The 21,366-nt window shown below is 38.0% G+C and overlaps 1 protein-coding gene and 1 pseudogene across 2 annotated transcripts in view; both read right to left on the bottom strand.

Annotated features, from left to right (window-relative positions):
* LOC123935823 (probable ubiquitin carboxyl-terminal hydrolase FAF-X) overlaps positions 1-8,360 on the bottom strand; it is a 157,555-nt gene extending 149,195 nt beyond the window's left edge. For both annotated transcript variants that reach the window (XM_045996623.1, XM_045996624.1), the window contains exon 1: positions 7,864-8,360. The gene's annotated coding sequence lies outside the window, so the exon portion shown is untranslated. The remainder of the gene's footprint in view (positions 1-7,863) is intronic.
* LOC123935792 overlaps positions 8,113-21,366 on the bottom strand; it is a 31,885-nt pseudogene continuing 18,631 nt past the window's right edge.

The raw sequence follows: 21,366 nt of genomic DNA, 5'->3' as shown, positions 1-21,366 counted from the left end.
AAGGCAGATGTCCAATGACTGAGCCATTCAGGCGCCCCTCAACAGAGAACTTTTTAAGAGGAATAAAATAGCAACAGAATTTAAAAAGTTAACTTGTTAGATATGACATTATAATGGCAATTTCATGAAAAAGATAATCCAAGACTGTACTACTTTGGCTGACCTTCATCTCTCTGACACCATTTTTTCATCTTAAGATGATTAACATGAGGTTAAGCTACTCCAGATAATGAAGACTACCAGTAAAACTGTAAAAATAGAAAGGGGAAATCATGTAGGAAATGATGAACTGTTGATATTCAACAAATAATTATTACCTAAATGCCAGACACTTTCCAGTGCTAGGACTACCAGTGACTTAGAAATCTTAAATCTGACCACATGGATGCCACTAACCTCTAAGAATCTGAAAGAAGACATTAAACAAAAAGCACCAGAACAAAACAAATTAAAACAAAATCAGAACATACATAACCATGAAGAAAACTGATTAAACTCAGGCAGACACAGTAACACAGGGGAAGAGGAACTGTGCCAGAATATGTCTTCTAACCACAAACTTTAATGTTTCATTAAACACCTAAATTATTCCTAAACCCAATAGATAGATTTTATTTATTATATTTGACAGACAGAGATCACAAGCAGGCAGAGAAGCAGGCAGAGAGGCAGGGAGAGAGGAGGAAGCAGGTTCGCTGCCGAGCAGAGAACCCAATGAGGGCTCAATCCCAGAACCCTGAGATCATGACGTGAGGCAAAGGCAGAGGCTTTAACCCAATGAGTCACCCAAGTGCCCCTAAACCCAATAGATAGAAAGTACCCTATTCTTTTGTACTTCACACCTATATTGCACAGGGGAATACTAATGTTCAGAATGAAATTTTTTTTAATAGATCTTATTTATTTGAAAAAGAGATAATGAGAGAGAGAGAAAGAGCATGAGGAGGAGGAAGGTCAGAGGGAGAAGCAGACTCCCTGCTGAGCAGGGAGCTTGATGTGATACTGGGATTCCAGGATTATGACCTGAGCCAAAGGCAGTAGCTTAACCAACTGAGCCACCCAGGCACCCCAGAATGAATCTTTTTAAAAAAACTATTTTAAATGGAAAAGAACTGGGGAAGTTCCACTAGTATAATACTGGAACATATAACCTCAATCATAGCACCTTTACCGAGGTAGGATAAGAGCATGACAGAAAATCAAAGCTAGGAAAATAGCTGGTCCTACCCCAGCTTACTTTGTAAAAAAATATGGTTCCGCCGGGCGCCTGGGTGGCTCAGTGGGTTAAAGCCTCTACCTTCGGCTCGGGTCATGATCCCAGGGTTCTGGGATCAAGCCCCATATCGGACTCTCTGCTCAGCAGAGAGCCTGCTTCCTCCTCTCTCTCTGCCTGCCTCTCTGCCTATTTGTGATCTGTCAAAGAAATAAAATCTTAAAAAAAAAAAAAATGGTTCCTGAAAAAAGCAGTATTTTTATTTGTACATTAATATAGGATAAGTGCTTAGGATACTAACTGATACACGGCAAATGCCCAACAAATATTTGTTGCAAGAGAAAAGGAAATATGCCACAAGTATAGAAAGGATAATCAGAAAAGAAACTCTAAGTGATAAAACAAGGTTGTAAGTATAATTCCAGATCTTCAACTACTGCATTAAAATCCTATTCACTACGTATCTGTGACTTTGGGTGTGAGATTTTTTGACCCACTGTCAACACTAAACACTCAAAAGAAGATAAGTGCTGCCTAATGGCAAAGTAACAACATTCCTGAATGGTCTCAGGACTCCCCTATTCTTAAACTATACTACTAATGTAACTATACATAAGGATCATCTGAGAATTTTTTTTTATTACCTAGGTCTTTCCCAAGAAACAAATAAAATCTTCCAGAATCTACTCTAGAAGTCAGACCTAGCTAATTATTTTTCAGTAAACTGCACAGGTAACTCTGAGAAGAAAACCAAAATTATACAGTAACTCTGAGGGCAGAATAAAAATAAGGGTTTGCTACCAAATAAGTATCTATGAATATATGTGTGCATACATGCACATACTGCACATTAAATTATCTTTAATAAAGCAGAGGACTAGCAAACACAGCACAGAATCAGTACACACATATTTAGAAATATCTGTATAAGATTTTCCATCAAATTACTTTTCACATCTTGCTCCCTGAAAGTATTTTGTAATGATCACTTTATTTCAAAAGAAAAAAAAAATAGGAAGTCCATGATTCAAAGACCTAAACCATAGCAAGCAGAACAGTTTCATGGAGTCTTTTCTCCACTTATACCATTAAGGTTTATTATAGGAGATCTAGTTTCCATATTATTTACCAGAGATCTATTATGAACAGTGTTCTGCCACATTAAGAACCCTCAACAGATTCTATACTAGCAAACTTTTCCTCTTTGTGAAGAGAATTTAATTTACCATATTAAACTAAGGAAAAAAGAAACAACTGTCTATTATTTTTACTTCAATAATTCCATAAACACTGTAAACTCCCTCTCTCTCACACAGAAATCCACAAATGCTAACTTAACTTTGAAAAGCTTTTATGGAAGGGCACCTGGATGGCTCAGTTAATCTGCTTCCTTAGGCTCAGGTCAGCATCTCAGGGTCCTGCGATCAAGCCCCATATCAGGCTCCCTGTTCAGAGGGGAGTCTGCTTCTCCCTCTACTCCGACCCCTTGTGCTTCAAGCACTCTCTATTTATAAATAAAATCTAAAAAAAAAAAAGCTTTTGTGGAAACCTATCATAAATATTAAAGGAAAACTTCAAACTCTTTAATATAATTTCACATCAAACATAACAGTGTTTTCTGGATATTTTAAGTAAATAATAGGGAGATAACTATCTCAGTTTTTGCATCTTTAAGTAATACTATGTTATTCAAATATTTTTAAATATTTAAATTTTAAATAAACCCACCAAAAGAAAAACAAATGACCCCCATATGTTGGGAGGAAAATGAAAGGAGAACTTATTCACTGCAGCTTAACATCTGTCGCTAATCATTTCTCACATAGAAGAAAATTCAAATAATCTTTAAGACAAAATTACAAACCAAAAATTTTAATCAAACCTAAGCCTATTCTAATATGTAAAGCTAGTCGAATTCCAATGTTTAAAAATATGAAAGCAGATAAATCAATGATTTACTGTACCATAATCTCAAAGTACCTGTACTCACCACTAGTTGTGCCTCTTTTATCTAAATGCTCATATCTATCTGTAGAAGTAAAAGAGCATCTACATAATATGATACACACAAAATGCTGACACAGTGCAAACATAATTAAAACTCAAATGACAACTCTGGCATTAATCAAACCATCAAAAAAGTTGTGTTCTGGGTGCACAGCTGGCTCAGCTTAAGTAGAGAACACCTGACTCTTGATCTCAGGGTTTTAAGTGTGAGCCCTATGTTCAGTGTAGACACTACTTAAGATCTTAAAAAAAAAAAGGCACATTAATATTTATCTGAAAGATTGATACCCACATTCTTAGAATTAATAACACAGTTACTATTTTTATCCTCAAATATTTTAAAGATCACTTACCTAGGCTTTGTACTAGACAAATTAAATAGGTGGATGGAGTGAGAGCACAGGGAACCTTTAGTACCGGTATTAACTCAAAAGCTCCCAAAGTGACTGTAATATGCTATCACGGTTGAGAAAAAAAACTCTGCACTGTTTCCCAAATAGTAATGTCGACCTCTGTCCAAACAATAATAAAGTCACAATTCTTGAGAAAAAAAATGAAAGCTAAAAACCTATTCTCAGGCACTGAAGAAAAACACAACAATCTATTTCTCAAGGAATGCAACAGTAGTGGCTCAGCGGGTTGAAGCCTCTGCCTTCGGCTCGGGTCGTGATCCCGGGGTCCTGGGATCGAGCCCCGCATCGGGCTCTCTGCTTGGCTGGGAGCCTGCTTCGGTCTCTCTCTCTCTCTGCCTACTTGTAATCTCTATCTGTCAAATAAATAAATCTTAAAAAAAAAAAAAAAAAAAAGAAATATAAGTAAAAATGTGATGGAGGTTAACATGAAAGTGTCAATATCATGATGGCTGCACAAAAATGTCATTATACTTAACACTGAATTACATACTTAAAAAAGAGTTAAGATGGTTAATTTTATGTGCATTTTACCACAATGAAAAAAAATTCAAGGGTTACTGTCCTTTGGAATAAAAATGAAATCTTCCAATTGCTAACACAAGCATAAACATAACTCAACAGCACAGAACTGATAGCCCAGAAATAAACCCTTAAGTATAAGCCCTTTATTTGTTTAAAAGATTTCATTTATTTATTTGACAGAGAGACAGACACAGAGAGAGCACAAGCAGAGGGAGCAGCAGTTTCCTTAGTGGGCAGGGCTTGATCCCAGAACTCTGAGATCATTACCTGAGCAGAAGGCAGAAGCTTAATGACTGAGCCACCCAGGAACCCCTATACAAGCCCTTCTGGGTGGCTCAGTGGATTAAGCCGCTGCCTTCGGCTCAGGTCATGGTCTCGGGGTCCTGGGATCGAGCCCCACATCGGGCTCTCTGCTCCGCAGGGAGCCTGCTTCCTCCTCTCTCTCTGCCTGCCTGTCTGTCTCCTTGTGATCTCTCTCTGTGTCAAATAAATAAATAAAATCTTTAAAAAAAAAAAAATACATCAAATGTTTATCAACAAGGGAACAAAGGCTTTTCGCTGGGAAAAAAGTCTTTTAAACAAAGTATATACTGACACAATTGGATATTCACCTGCAAAAGATGAATTTAGATCTCTAATTCTCACAACACATAAAAGTTAACCCCAAATGAACTACACACCAAAATATAATACTTAATACAAAATATATACAGTTTCTTAAGCATTTAAATATAAAATCCTTAGATGAAAATATAAGTAAATCTTTGTGACTTAAAGTTATTCAAAGATGCCATTACAAAAAAGAACAGGTAACAGAGACTAAGAGAAAATATTACAAATCATATGTCAGAGAAAAGATATAACCTTAAGAGGGAATAATTAAATATTAATTTTAAAAATGGGCCATCTGAAGAGACATTTCTCCAAAGATTTACAAACAGCCAACAGGCTGCTAGTCACAAGGCAAATGCAAATCAAAACTATAAGCTATCACTGCACACCCACTAGAGTGGATATAACCAAAAGTCCGAACGCAGAGAACTTATAAACCGCTGGTAGGAATGTAAAATGGTAATACTTCTTGGGAAATGATTTGGCAGTTTCTTAAGCTGAACACAAACTTACAATACAATGCAACAATTTTGCTCACAGGCATCTACCTACACAAAAACATACTGTTCACACACCAAGATTTACAAATTAATGTTCTAGCAGTTTTAAGTCCATATTAAATAGATCCACAATACAGTATAAATTAATCTCAAAAGCATTACCTAGGTGAAAGAAGTCAGATAAAAAGACTACATATTGTATGACCTCTTTTATCTGAACAACCAAGATAGGCAAATCTATAGCAACAGGAAGATGAGAAATTGCCTGGGTCTAGAGTGGAAGGGAGCAAAATGACTGCAAATGATGAGAAGGAACTGAAATGATGGAAATATTAAAAAAACTGAACTGGATACTATTTTCATCATTTTAAATTGAATAAAGAGTGTTAACTGTACATAAAAACAGAAGTTTTACTGTATATAAAAATTATACCCCCCAAAAGCTGTTAAAAAAAAACACAACTACCCAATAACGAAAAGATAAACTTGTCTTTCTACTTTGTAAGTACATATACCTTAATGACTCATATCAAAACAAGAAAAACTCTGTACTGAAATAAGTGTGTTTAATCTAGCTTAACAAAGGATGGTTTCCACATTAAAATGCTGAAAGAAATGCAAAAATATTAGAAAACTAAGAAAATGAGCATTCACGTAGCTAACTAACAACCAAATAGTTAAATTTCTTCAATAACCATAACCTTCATTACAAATACCCCATCAAAGAAAAAAATCTGGAAATATCCACCAAATATATCTTGCGTATGTACCTGAAATGCACTTCAAAATCCCAGGAAAGACCCATAGTAAATACTACTTGACTATTTCTATTCAGTTAATATGGTTTATGGTAAACAGTTACTTGTTTAGAATTGTTAACTGTTATGTTTTCCTGTTTAATGGATACAAAAATTACCTCTAAGTTAGAAAATGAGCATTATGAGAGCAAACCAGTAAAAGAAAATACACATTAAAACAAAACTGTTAAAAATTAGATAGGAAAAGGTAGATAAATTTAAAAATATTATCTTTAAGTCAGGGAAAAAAGACATTTTCAAGTGACTCTTGAAACACTAATTTCAAGTACTTTAGGCTTTCCTTCTTCCCAGACAGTGGAGCATTAAAATGTTCAATGTTAAACTTAAAATCACATGCTTGCCTTTTCAAATTGAAAAAACTAATGCTGATCCTTTTGTAACAAGTCTTTAATCTTTACAGTTTTCTGTAGACAAAAATGACAGTTGGTTAAATTAGCAGAGCAAGGAAAATACAAGAGTTTAACATCTGTTTTAACTCAGTACAAAAATGCGGTTTAAGACTCCCATCCTAGCCTACGATTAAGTAGTTCTTTCTTATTCATGATGTAATTTCTACTGGTAATTTCCAAGAAAATCGCTATTAAATGTTTCCTAATCAAAGCATTTCAATTTTTTGAAAGGTTTAGTATGTAAGTATTATGCGGATTTAAAAGGTGTAGTGTCTCCCGGTAAGAAAATACTACAAAGTAGCCCCCTTAAAAAATACAACATGAATACTTAGACTACATCTACAACCCAGTAACTTAAGTTCAGTAACTTCCTTAAGAAATTATTCATCTGTAAACACCAGTGGAACAAACTGCATAAGAAAAACTGCAGTAGCGTAATAAAGGAAATTCACAAAATAACAGAAATGCTCTTATTCGTAAAACTCCTAAAATGTGATTTGCACACAGAACGTGGTCCATTATCACAAATTAACATTTTATAACGAAAAAATACATATGTAAAATCTAGTGGTTCACATTACAATGAGATTTTACTACTAATAAACTCAGGTGTTTATACAGAATAGTGAACAATAGGTAAAAGCTAACGTGGAATCGATTTCTTTATTAAAACATCTTTGATTGGCACCTTGGGGCAGCAGAAGGCAAAAAACTGTTCCACCATGTTTACTTCGGGAAGTAAACAAATGTTAGCCCTGAGAGCGAGTTTGCGAAATCACTCCAACCTTAGTGACAGCGTTTGGTGGCAAGTGCGACAATGAGACCCGCCTAGAATCATCTGACGGCTGTACAAGTGCACTAATCCGGAGCGTTTAGACTCAGCACAAATATGAGTCCGTCCGCGAGGGAAGAGAGCCGTCAGCCATTTTCCCTTACAGTCCAAAATATGCACACGTTCCTAGAGCGCCGGCTCCGCAGCCATTATGGCCCTGCGCAACTGTCCAGCCCAGCCTGATGCGGAGAATGCAGGAACTAGTAAGTCCCGCATCTCGTTAGAAACGGGAAGAAATACTAAAAAATCCCTAGTCCTCCTGGCCTCTCAGATTCTGTTGTGAGTCCAGGAAGGTACGGGCCGCAACTGACTGCTACACACCGCTGACTTCTACCCCGAAAGCACACTATGTGAAGGTGGGAGGCAGTGGCAATACTCAGAGATAAGTCGGGCAAAACAGAACAAAACTCCAAGGCCCCTCTCCCCCGACAAAACAAGCCCAAACAGTAAAAAAGAAAAAAACCTGCGACAGCTAGAACTGGGTCGTCGGCCGTGACCAAAAAAAAAAAAAGCACTGCACCTAGTCCGTCGTCCTCCGCACGCGGCGGTCCTCTTACCTTTTTTATTTTTCCTGGGGCAGGGTCTCTCGCTGAGCTTAGATAGGATCTAGGTAGTGCGATTCTCCCGAGTCACCTCGCTTTACTCGTCCCACAGCGGTGTTTCACCTTGCCTTTACCGCCCTTCTCGGCCTGGCTGCTTCACTGCGACTCTCACTCTTAGCTCTCGACGCCGACACCAACACAATGCGCTTAGGCGGCCGCCTCCCCTATGGGAGAGGCGGCGGCGGGGACTAGCTAGAGAAAAGCTTAGCAGCCGTTGAGGCTGAAAGGGGCCGGGCTCAATAGAGCCCCTAAAGGGCGGGGTGCGGGAAGGTCGGGGCTCCAGCAGTCGCGAGGCCGGTCCTCTTCAATATGGCGGATCTGCCAAACCGGAAAAAAACAACAACAAACAAACAACCCCCCCAAAAAAAACAAACAAAAAAAAAACACAAAAAAATCGCCAAACCAAGCAACAGCACAGGCGCAGACTCCCACCAACTCCGACACCACCTAGAGTCTTGATAACCTTTCACCCCTCCCCAAGTCCCGCCCCTGGGCCCTCCCCCTACGCCTGCCCAGTCTGGTGTCCCTTAGTGTTTTCCTCCTTCCTACCGTTTTTTTTCTCTCGCTCCACCGGAACTGGGAAGGAATCCTTGCGCAAACCCGGAAATGAATCCCGTTTGAGAACTCTAGATCCACAAACACTGGGATATAGGCGGGGAAGACCACAATAGTAAAGGCAGCTGTCACACCACCTTAACTAAGGGCTGTGACAGGACCCGTCTTTGACCCTCTTCAGTTCTAGCGTATTATAGGGAAAGGCCTGGGTAGAACACAAGCTACAATAAAGAAAACTGGGGATATTAAGACTGTGGATCTGCTTTCACAATGATTGGCCTGAATAGGTAAAGCGGTAACGCCAGAAAGGTAACTACGTATTTGAGGGAAACAATTAAGTGACGCACGAGCGTCGCATTGACAATTTCACTTGCATCGCTGGGTTTGGTTGCATTATGAATCTGGCCAGCCAGGGAACCCGGAAGAAAATGTCACCTGACGTCAAGGTTTACACAGTGGAAAGAAGTAGACCTGAATAAAGAGGTGATGAGACTGCGCACTGTCTCATCTACTGTACTGGTTGGTCAAGGCACAACTTTGAGTCCCATCTCTTCCCATCTCCATTTCTTGGCAGATAGCCAACCCTGATGGCAGAAAGCTAGGAAGTAGTGATTGTACAGGATCCAGTGGACAGGGACAGTTGTCCATGTGAATAAAAGGAAAGCCCACTGGTTTTTTATGTGGGATATATTGAACCAACCATGCATACTTCATTAACGTATTTTGTTAACTGATCTGTATATATCTATATATCTTTATCTAGAGATCTCGAGATCTCTAGATCTATATATAGATATATATAGATATAGATATATCGATAGATCTCTAGAGATCTCTAGATATAGATATATCGATATCTATATAGATATATAGATACAGATATATCTATATATATATATATAGATAGATATATATCTATAGATATATATCTATAGATATCTATAGATATCTATAGATATATCTGTATCTATATATCTATATAGATATCTATATCTATATAGGTATATAGATATATAGATAGATATAGATATCGATATCTATATAGATATATAGATACAGATATATATATATAGATATATATCTATAGATATAGATATCTATATCTATATAGGTATATAGATATATAGATAGATATAGATATCGATATCGATATATCTCTATAATATACATACTGGATTCGCTTTGTATTATTCCTCTTTTGTGGCCACTACCAGTGATCCATGGAAGATTGTAGATTTGCTACTAATGGAGGTGTCATTAATAGGAATCAAGTCTTAAGAACACATCTCCAAATGATTTTTTGCAAAGATAATATTTGCATAATATCTTAATGGCCCAAGATCATCACATAAGAAACAATGGAAGCCTACTCCCTAGCAAAGTGCGATTTGTGCTCTAAACCTGCCCTACATGTAATAATCATAAGCAAAAGATTATCAGGGCCTTATTTTTGTCTCCTTATTGCCTTCCTCTTGATAGGTGGTATATAGACATAAACCTTTTTTGAAGGCTTAAAAAATAAAATTTTTGGTAAATATTTTTTTCCGGAATATACATATATACATCCTGTGAAGTTCACAAGATGCTAGTTTTTTCTAGGTAGACCAGTGTATGTAGCCACTAAAGATTTGACTTTCCCTTACTTAAAAGCTACTAGGTTGGTATGTTACTATTTAGTGGATCCTGATAGAAGATACAAGTTGTAGAAGGAAACACCAACTACTTTATTACTACTCAATTTCAATCAATTTTTGAAAAAAGTTGTAAATTTTCTTCTAGTGAAGTACTGTGGATAAAGTTCCTGACACTTCAGAATTTCTTGATATAGATTTCTCTCTCGCCCCTATTTCCACCCCATTTCAGAGATCATATTGTAAATTTCCTGTTTGAGCTGTTGCTCAAATCTGAATAACTTTAGCTAACTCTGTGGAGCAAGAGGGTGAGCATTTTGTTTTCAGGGTCTCTCTGCTTCCTAAAATCCATGGAAGTAGTGTGAAAGGATATTCATGGATGTCACAATACTCAGCAGTATTTGCATCGCAGCTGAGGATCACAGAAATTGGGAATTCTCTTACTTTAATACTTTCATAAGCCAGCTTATTTTTTGTGTGTTGGGGATGGGGAGGGATATTGCCTTATCCTTCCGACTTACTAAGAAATGATTTAGAAAGGGGCGCCTGGGTTGCTCAGTGAGTTAAAGCCTCTGCCTTTGGCTCAGGTCATGATCCCAGGGTTCTGGGATTGGCACTCTGCTCAGCGGGGAGTCTGCTTTCCTTCCCTTCTCTCTGCCCGCCTCTCTGCTTACTTGTGATCTCTGTCTGTCAAATAAATAAATAAAATCTTAAAAACAAAAAAAGAAATGATTTAGGAAAATGACAAAGGCAAATGGATGAAGGCAAATGGATGAAGGCATTGGATTATTGGCATACCCAGGAATGCAAATGAGGAGTGAGAATTTGATGGAGGACTGTCTCTCCCTCCCCCCAAAGCCACCAGTTCCTCAAAAATAAACCTTTCTAGTCATTGTTCACCTGAACACCCTGAGATGACTATTCTGACTTCCATGAACATAGATTACTTTCTCCTGAATTAAAACTTTATAGCATTATATAAATATACCAAAGATATGTTCCTAATTACTATCGATGGACATTTGAATCATTTGCAGATTGGAACTTCTATGAATCAACTTACTGTCCATGTCTTTTCAGGGACCTATATCATTGTTTTAATTAGTCATGAGGCCAATTCCTGAATTTTCTGAGTACGTGTATGTTCATCTTCAATAAATAGAGCCAAATAGTTTCCCATTTTGGTTGTGCTAATTTGAATCATACATTTTCCATTTTCTTTATGTCAAAAGCAATCAAGCATTAACACTTTGATATTGATTCATCTTTACTCCTGTTAGCAATCCTAAGTAGCTTTACGAAATCAAATTGAGCACACTAAGAACTCTTCTTCCTATGTCAAGGACACAAGCACCTGAACTTTAAGATGGGCCTGGAATAGGGGCGCCTAGGTGGCTCAGTGGGTTGAGCATCTAGCTCTTGATTTTGGCTCTAATTATGATGTTAGGGTCATGGGATCAAGCAGGCTTCCTGTTCAGTAGGGAACCCACATTGAAATTTTCTCTCTTTCTCCTATTGCCCCATGGCCACTCTTTAACATACTCTTTCTCTCAAATAAGTAGTAAGTAAGTAAATAAATAAATCTCTTAAAAAAGAGAGAGATGGACCTGGAATATACAGCTTTTCAATTTTGACATCTACTGAAGGCCATACTAAAAGAAAATTCCTGATTTAAGGACTCTTGGGTGGCTCAGTCAGTTAAACGTCTGCCTTCAGCGCAGGTCATGATCCAGGGTTCTGAGATTCAGTCTCCCTGCTTCTTCCTTCGCCTGCTGCACTCCCTGCTTGTGCTCATTTGCTCACTCTCTCTCTTTCTAGCAAATAAGTCTTTTGGAAAAATTCCCGAGTTAAAAAAATGACAAATTTCCAAGTTAATAAATCCATTAAGTTCATGGATGCCACTTACAGTTCTTAAGTCCCAAGACATTCCTCCCATTTCCCTCATTTTGGTTTCTTTTCAGTAACTCCTGCCTTTTAGCATTATTTATACTGCCTTATTTCCTGATTTTGTCTTATTTGGGTAAAACTGTTATTACATTAAAATTCCAAACAGGATTTCCCATTACACTATTTTTCTCTCCAGAAATGCTTATTAAGTGTTCTTATCACTTATTAGGAAATTAATCTTAAAAATAGGTGAAAGGAAGCACTTTCAAAATAGTATCATCAGAAGTCGTACAGAGCCTCTACCCACAAATGGTGAAATTTAAGTTTTTTTCAGGAATCATGAATACAGATCTTTAGTTACCCAACAATATCAATGCATGCTGTAATTTTTTTTTTTAAGATTTCATTTGTTTATTAGGTGGAGAAAGAGAGCACAAGTGAGGGGGTGAGGAGGGGCAGAGTGAGAGTGAAGTCTCCCTGCTGGGTAAGGAGTCTGATGTGGAACTTGATTCCAGGATCCTGGGGTCATAACCTGAGCTGAAGGTGATATAGGAAAGAACACTAGGGCTTGAAGCCAATGGCCAAGAAAGAATTTTTGAGACAACTTTGGTGCAATAAGGATGATTTTATTATCGCCATGGGGACAGGACCAATGGGCAGAAAAAAGCTGCAATGGGGTTGGGAGAAGTGGCCCATTTTATCCTCTCAACTTGTGAGCGGATTAGGGATAGTCTAAGCTTCTAACGAATTTTGAAAGCAAGGTTTCCAGGAATTTGAGGGATCGAGCCATTGTCGGGAAAAGATCATTTATTACCGTTTAGTAAAATCAGAGTCATGAGACTGTTCAGATATATATTGGTGGTCCATATGCTTGGGAGACAGAGATAAAAGAAGTTTCCAAAGGAATGCTTATATGTTAAAGTAGACTTACAGGATCCTGGAGGGGGTCAGAGGTGGTAGGGCTAGGATTGTGTTTAGGCCTTAGCCAAGGAACAAAATAAAGGTAGCTCAGTCCCTAGAGGAATGTCACTCTGCCTGTTTCAAAGATTTGCCAGTGGTCTGTAGGTAGTAAATAAATGGAGTAATTTTTCTTCTACCTTTGTTTCCTACATCAAAAGGAGATATTTAAGCAACTGAGCCACCCTGCTGACCCCATGCTGTACATTATTGAAAAAGATTGCAACTTAGCTTACTTCCAAATTTTCTTTCAAAGATTCACGAAGTTCCTAACCTTTCAGAGTTACTTGATACAGATTTCTTCTCTGTTCTTATTTCCACCCCGTTTCAGAGATCAAATCTAAACTTCTTGTCTGAAAATAGGTCTGTGCTATTATTCAAATTTGAGTAAGTGCATCTAACTTTGTGGATTTGTAGTCATTAGCTTTTAGATTTTCAAAGTGCTTCAACCATTTTATCCTTCATTAAGTAGCACTGTTACCTTTTAAAAAGTAAGTCAGATTATGTTATACACATGCATAGTTAAACCGTCTAAGGACTTCTTGCTGTCACCATAACAATTTCCAACTTCTGTAGGAAACCTATGTCTCTGTGGATCTAAGCCCCTTATTTAAGATAACTCTACTCAGTCCCACAAGTTGTATTAACCTTTGCTTCCTCTGAAGCAAAGTTCTTTGAAGGTTCTCAGAGCCTTTGATACTAAGAATACCCCCTCCATTTGAGATTCCCCACTAATATTTCCATTTGTTTTAACTGTTATAACTGAAGTATCCATCAGCTCAGTCATTGCTTTAAAGGCCCTTTTCTCTGACCATCATATGTAAAATGCCCCATAATCACCTCTTCTACTATCAGCTTTAAAAAAAAAAGACTTTATTTATTTATCTGACAGAAGGAGAGAGAGAGATCACAAGCTGGCAGAGAGGCAAACAGAGAGAGAGGGCGAAGCAGGCTCCCCGCTGAGCCGAGGGTCCAATGTAGGGATCAATCTCAGGACCCTGAGATCATGACCTGAGCCAAGGCAGCGGCTTAACCCACTGAGCCACCGAGGCATCCCTATCAGCTTTTTACTATCTGAACTTACATGAATGATTTACTGATTTACCATTTATAATATATACCAAATGTCCACTATGTGCCATGAAAATATTAACTCATAAGTACAGAAACCTTGTTGTATATTATGTTTTATCAGGAACTTTAGAGTCTGAAATCCTACCCTCCCTTCAAGCTAGGAAATGAGCTTATCACTCCTTCATGACTGGGGCTGAAAAGATAAGGTTCCCGAGGCAGAGATGACATAATTTATTACTCAGAGCAGACAGTAAAAGCTTCATGTTTGCATTAGTTTTCTGTTGTTCTTAAAATTTTATAGGTTTTTTTAAGATTTTATTATTTATTTTACACAGAGAGAGTGAGCACAAGTCTGGGGCAGAGGACTGGAGGGAGAAGCAGACTCCCTGTTGAGCAGGGAGCCTGATGTAAGACTTGATTCCAGGACTCTGGGATCATGACCTGAGCCAAAGGTAGCCGCTTAAATGACTGAGCCACCCAGACACCCTCCAAGTTTTATAGGGACTAATATGGAGAATCCCTGGTGATTATTGGTTTGTTCCACATGTATAGAACATGAAGTTTAGGAAGTCCAATCATATGACTGATTACCACAATTAAAAAAAAAAAAGTGTTGCAGGTACCCAGAAAGAGGCAAGGCTTCAACCAAAATTTGGTACATATATTGATGTACATATATTGATGATACCACTGGTAAACCAAAATGATATAAAAAGATTTATTATGGGGCGCCTGGGTGGCTCACTGGATTAAAGCCTCTGCCTTCGGCTCAGGTCACGATCCCAGGGTCCTGGGATCGAGCCCCTCATCGGGCTCTCTACTCGGCGGGAAGCCTGCTTCCCCCTCTCCCTGTGCCTGCCTCTCTGCCTACTTGTGATCTCTGTCTGTCAAATAAATAAATTAAATCTTAAAAAATGAATATTCAGCAAAGGAAATGGAAACAATGTACCAGATCCTTTAGAATACAGCTGAAGAAGTTCCATTATTAAGGGGGAAAGAGATGTAAAATAAATACTTTTTATACCTTGACAAAATGGAGATAGAAGAACAAACTAACCCTGAAGTGAGCAGAAGGAAAGAATAATAGGGAAGAGAACTGGGAAAGGAAGGAAGGAAAAAGGAAGAAAAGGAGGGAAGGAGTGAGAGAGAGAAAGAAAGATCAGTAAACAATAGAAATGACCATCAAAACTAAGAATGTTGGGGCACCTGGGTGGCTCAGTTAAGTGAATGACTTTTTTTTTTTAAGGTTTTATTTATTTATTTGTGAGAGTATGTGTTCCTGAGCATGAGCAAGGGTAATGGCAGAACCTGGAAAAAGGAGATTCCCACTGGGAGTACAACTTGGGACTTGACCCCAACTGACTTGAGCTGAAGGCAGATGCTTAACTGACTGAGTCACCCAGGTGGCCTGTGAGTGACTCTGGATTTCTGCTCAGATCATGATCTCAGAGCCCTGCATCCACTCTTAGCACAGAGTCCAATTGTCACTCTCTGTATATTCCTCACCCCTCAATCTGTCTCAAATGTATAAATAAAATCTGAAAAAAAAAAAATCATCTCCAACCCCTACACTCAAAAAAACCCCCCAAAAAACAACAACAACAAAAAAACAAAAACAAAACAGAGTTGTTTTTTTGAAAGAACAAATTGAAAACCTTTAGCAAGGGGAAAAAAAAAAGACTCAAAAAATGAGGGAGATACAGCAGAAATATATAGGTTTTAAGAGATTGGTAAGAACAATATATTTGAGGGCTCAGTTGGTGAAGCATCTAAATCTTGGTTTTGGCTCAAGTCATGATATTAGGCTTATGAGACTTAGTCCTGCATTGGTTTCTGCCCTCAGAAGGAGTCTGTGTCAGATTCTCCATTTCCTTTTCCCTCAGTCCCTCCTCTGCTTGCATTCTCTCTCAAATGAATACACTTGATCTTAGCCAAAAGGCCAAGAAGCAATGTCTCTCTCAAATGAATACATAAATCTTGGGAAAAAAAAAACCCAAAAACCAACAACCCCAAAACACCACATTGAGTAAACTAGAAGAAATGGGTAAATTCCTAGAAACATATAACTATGAAAAGTGGATCATAAAGATAGAAAAGTTAGACCAATAGTAAGTAAGGAGATTGAGCCCATAATAAACACCTCTTAACAATAAAAGTTTAGAAACAGATAGTAACACTGGTGATGTTTATCAAACATTCAAAGAAGAGTTAATACCAATCTTTTCAAATTCTTATAAGAAATTGAAGAAGAGGGAACAATCCCAATCTCATTTTGCATGGACAGCATTACCCTGATACCATAGTCAGACATTTAATATGCTATCATATCTGTTTTGCTAATATTTTGTTGAAGCTTTTTGCTTTTGTATTTATCAAAGATACTGGTTTCTAGTTTTTTTGTTTGTTTGTTTTTGTTTTGTTATTGTTGTGTTGCTTTGGACATTCTGTGCTAGTGTTAAATGGTGAGAGTATATGAGTTCCAGAGGGACTGGATCTGAGATTTAGAAGCACTGGCAAAGCTTTCAGCAAAGCTATTTGGAGCTACAAGCTTTGCCAGTTGAATCTAAATAGTGCTGTTACTGTGTTTAACTAAGCTTGAGTACTGAGGATGCTATACACAATGAAAGTGGGGTAAAACTGGTAAAACATCACAGAATTGTTAATGTCTTTGACCAGTACTGGTAAAACAGCACAAAACTCTTAATATCCTGTGATATTGAACTATGTTTGCATCCCAGGGATGTAGTAAAATGAGTTTCCTAATCACTAGAAAGTTTGAGAGGTGTTCCCCAGGAGGAATAATGTTTTCTTTTTTCCTTCCTTCCTTCTTCCTCCCTTCCTTTGTTCCTTCGTTCCTTCCTTCCCTTCCTCCCTTCTTCCCTCCCTCATTTCTCTTTCTTTCTCCTTTCTTTCTTCCTTCCTTCCTTTCTTTCTTTCTTTTCTTTCTTTCTTTCTTTCTCTTTCTTTCTTTCTTTCTTTCTTTCTTTCTTTCTTTCTTTCTTCCTTTCTTCCTTTCTTTCTTTTTCTTTCTTTTTTTCCCTTCCTTCCTTCTTTCCTTCTTTCATTCCTTCCCCTTTATTCCTTCTTTTCTTTCCTTTCTTTTCTTTCTTTCAAGATTTTGTTTATGGGTTTGTCAGAGAGAGAAAGAGAGAGAGAGAATAAGCAAGGGAGTAGCAGAGGAGAGGGAGAAGCTTATTCTGTGCTGAGCAGGGAGCCCAATGCAGGACTTGATCCAGGACCCTGAGATCATGACCTGAGGTGGGGACAGATGTTTTACCACTGAGTCACCCTGGTGCCCCAGGGATAATCTTTTCTAACAGATAATCTTTTCTAACATTATAGATAATCTCTTATCTATAAGAGAAAGGCTTGGTGTCATTAAAAAACATACACAACATGACTAAAACATTTACATCCATGAGATGGAGAAGCTGTATGAAATCCATTTGTACAGACATGTTTCCCTGGATTATACTTTCCCTGGATTATACTTTGGACAGGTAGGAAAGTGAAGTAGGTGGTTTCTGTGCCCCTGTTAACATTTCCCCAACTGATAAGGGTTTATGAATGCTACCATTTTGCCATTGACTAATGATTCAATGCATGTCTAAGTGTGGAGAATTTAGAATTTATGGTAGATCAGATTGTTATTTAGTCCAAACCAGAATTTTCTCTTTTTATCAAACCCCAAATTATTAATTTTCCAATATTGTTCTCTCTCTGTGGCCAATTACTGGGTATCTCTTACTGATTTTTCCAAAATTATCTTTTGGGAGAATATCCCTTTGGACTGTGACAGAGGTTTAGCTTTTAGCTTCCTTGACAGCAGCACTTTTGAGTGAAATATCAGCAAGTTGGATCAGCTTGGCCTCCAGGGAGTTGCATCTTGAATGTCAGGAACCTTAGTAACAGCCAGAGCAGCCAGAAGAAGCATGGTATTGAATAAATTTTGGGCTTTGAAGCCATTTAAAATTTTATTGCCATTGGAGATGAGGACACCTCATTGTTTCCATAATATCCCCAATTTATAAGCTACCCCAAAGCAAAACCAACTATTGATATTAACGTTTATGGTTTTACTGTTGGATGTGGTACAAGCTCTCATAAGGTCATATAATTCAGCCTTTTGAGCTGAAATAGTGACAGGTAAAAGTCCTACCTTAAGGACTTAAATGGGAGTTATAATAGCAAACCCAGCACAATATTTATCATTTTTGTTCTTTAAATAATAATTATCAAAAAATATGCAAAAATCTGTATTGATTACAGAAGTTTTCCATAAATTGTTGTGGAGATTTCAAAGGTAATCTTTCAATATTAAGCAGTTGTAAGTGGTTTCATCTAGACCCAAATGAAGACCTTGTTTTGAGATCTGATGGTATAAGCATGTAACCTGAGTCTGAGAAAACGGCAATTTTTCCTCTGGAGACTTTATATGCTTTACGGCTAACAGGTTTTTTAAAAAACTTTTATTTATTTATTTGACACAGAGAGATCACAAGTAGGCAGAGAGGCAGGCAGAGAGAGAGGGGGAAGCAGTCTCCCTGCTGAGCAGAGAGCCTGATGTGGGACTCCATCCCAGGACCCTGAGATCATGACCTGAGCCGAAGACAGAGGCTTTAACCCACTGAGCCATCCAGGTGCCCCTGGCTAACAGTTTTGATAGGTGAATGGTGTCTCCTGTGAAGAAGTATGAAAAGGGGAACAAAAAAAGCAAATCATCTAGATATTATAATAAGGTACAGTCTGCAGAAAACTTTTAATCATCCAAATCAGCTTTTATGTTTGTGAAAAGTAAGAACTCTGTGAAACCCTGGGCCATGACTGTCTAGATGTATGGCCATTAGCGAAAAGATATCAGATATTATTGGAATACGAAAAATACACTCTATACATTAATTATAATGAAAAATTGGTGTTTAATGGGAATGAATGCCAGTAGTGTATGAGGATCAGGAATGATACAGTTCTGAGTGATTAATGTTATTTATTTCTTGGAAGTCCTGTACAAACCTCTATCCTCAGCCACTGAGCTTTCTTACTGGTAAAATAGGGGTCTCACAGGTACTAGTGAGGCTCTGAGATTTGGGATTTTCTACTCTGGGCTTGAATGCCCATATAGGACATTGAACTCTTGGAAAGAGGTTTCAAGGGATCTCTTTGCAACTTAAAAAAAAAGCTTAAATTATTTATTTGAGAGAGAGAGAGGTCACAAGTAGGGGGCAGATGCAGGCTCCTTCTGGAGCTAGAGAAGAAGATTCCCCACTGAGCAGGGTGCCCGTGTGGGACTCAATCCCAGGACCCAAGGATCATGACCTCAGCTTGGGAGATGCTTAATGACTAACCCACTCAGTCTTGAATCTTGATGAAAGGTTGCGTCTTGACAGGAGGTGCACTGTGGATTCTGTCAACGACAGATGAGGATTTTACCTACAAAAAAGATGGCAGTTGTTCCAATATGGACAGGTGGTCATTGTTCCCAGATTTAGCTGTAGTACATCAGAAACAGAGCATAGAAATGATGTCAAATGGTCATATTAATTCCCCGTATTGGCCAGTTTGGTTATTACTCTTAACTTCTAAATTATTCCCCCTTTCAAGAGAAAAGTTGTGGTTGAATTTTCTTTTTAAAGAAATCTTGGCCCAATAAATTAATAGGGGCAGAAGAAGACACTGTATCTCTCAAAGGGCCTAAACAAAGGGAATAAGTTCAGAGACAGGAATCTGTTGATTTTGAGTTTAGACTATTTGAACTGTTTTAATACTCTGAGGCAGGGGCTGCTTTATAGTACTGGGATTGAGCACAGGAATGTAACTCTAATGTCAATATAGACACAGATCAATTCCCAGACTGGAGTGGGTTCTCATAAGTCAATTAAGAGGGAGGATTAGGAAGAACCCAATAGTTCCTTGGAGCTTATCGTTTGGAATTGGGAGTACATTGGACACACGGCCACAATACTGAAGACATCTGGAACACTTAAATTCACATGCCCTGGCTCTTTGCAACAGTGACACACTAGAAGGTTTCTGGGATAGATGGTGGTGGTGGTAGTTTTTAGGGGCTTTCATTTGTAGGAGTTGAAAATTGAAAATTTCAGCATCTTTATGTGACCTATCTAGATGCTACTGAACTAGTTGGCCATATTAACTAAAATTAAGGAGTGGGCTGTTTTACATTCTACTTTGGTCCTTTTAACTGAAAGAGAAAAATCTCAGTTCAGCCCCTTACTAAATAGAGTTAAAAGCTATGGTGGCTACATCTAAATAAAGGGCAGAATATTCTTTAAACACAATTTGGAGTTGCTTATAATAGTCATGAATGGACTTACTACATTTTATGTGTAAACCTGAATTTTGTTCCCATCAGAAGGCTTGAGAAAAGCTACCGTAATTGCCTGATGGGGATTTTCATTGAGTGGTCTAGCATCCCTATTGCCAGGAGTTAAGGGCCTCTTTTTCTAAATTCCCTTCAAGATGTTCCCTTTTTCTAAATCTCCTTCAAGATATTCCCTTCTGGTTAGCTTAATGCATTGTTTGGGCTGACACTCACCAACAAGAGTGGGCACCAATTGATACAAATCTGAGCAAACAGATTGGTAAATTTAAATAACTGTGTTAAATTTTTTTAACAAACTTATGAGGATCCTCAGTCACTCAACAAAACTTTAACTATGGCTCATGAGTCACCCTTATCATAGGGAACATAGAAAAGTTGAGATTTATGTAGATCCTCAGAAGACTTAAAGAGGTAGATTTTATACTTGATCTTACCCAAAGGCCTTAGAAGTAATAAAAGAGGTAGATATTAATAGGTTCGGAAGAGGAAGAAGTAAGGAGAGATTTGGAAGAAATGATAGTTTGGCAGAGAGAGTAGAGGAAAATGGCATAAGAAGAGGGATGTGAGCACAAGATAGCTGCTATGTGTCTGCAGACAAAGATGAGGCAGGAAGAAAAGAAGTTATTTTTACATCTTAGCATTTGTCACAGGTAATTTAGAAATAATATTTTGTGAAGAGGCAAACCTAGAATCCTAAAAACAGCTGGAAGCCACAAGGTACCATTTAGACAAACACTCCAATCACATTTTTGTCTCCCTTTTTTTTTCTCTTCCTCCCTCTCTTTCTCTCTCCTTCTCTCACTTTCTTTCTTTCCTGCTTCTTTCTCTTTCAGAGCTATAGATTCCTAATTTAATTCCTAGTACAACAAATTTGGGGAGATCAAAAGTTCCTTATTGCGGCATCTGTGTGGCTCAGTTAAGTCTGCCTCTTGGTTTCTGCTCACATCACATCCTCATTGTTGTGGGTTGGAGCTACAGGTCAGGCTATGTACTTAGTGTGGAGTCTGTTGGAGA

The sequence above is a fragment of the Meles meles genome, chromosome Y, assembly GCF_922984935.1.
Source record: "Meles meles chromosome Y, mMelMel3.1 paternal haplotype, whole genome shotgun sequence".
In the NCBI taxonomy this organism is placed as follows: Eukaryota; Metazoa; Chordata; class Mammalia; order Carnivora; family Mustelidae; genus Meles; species Meles meles.
Note: the sequence above shows the minus strand (reverse complement) of the source record. Positions and strands in the feature narration are given on the sequence as shown.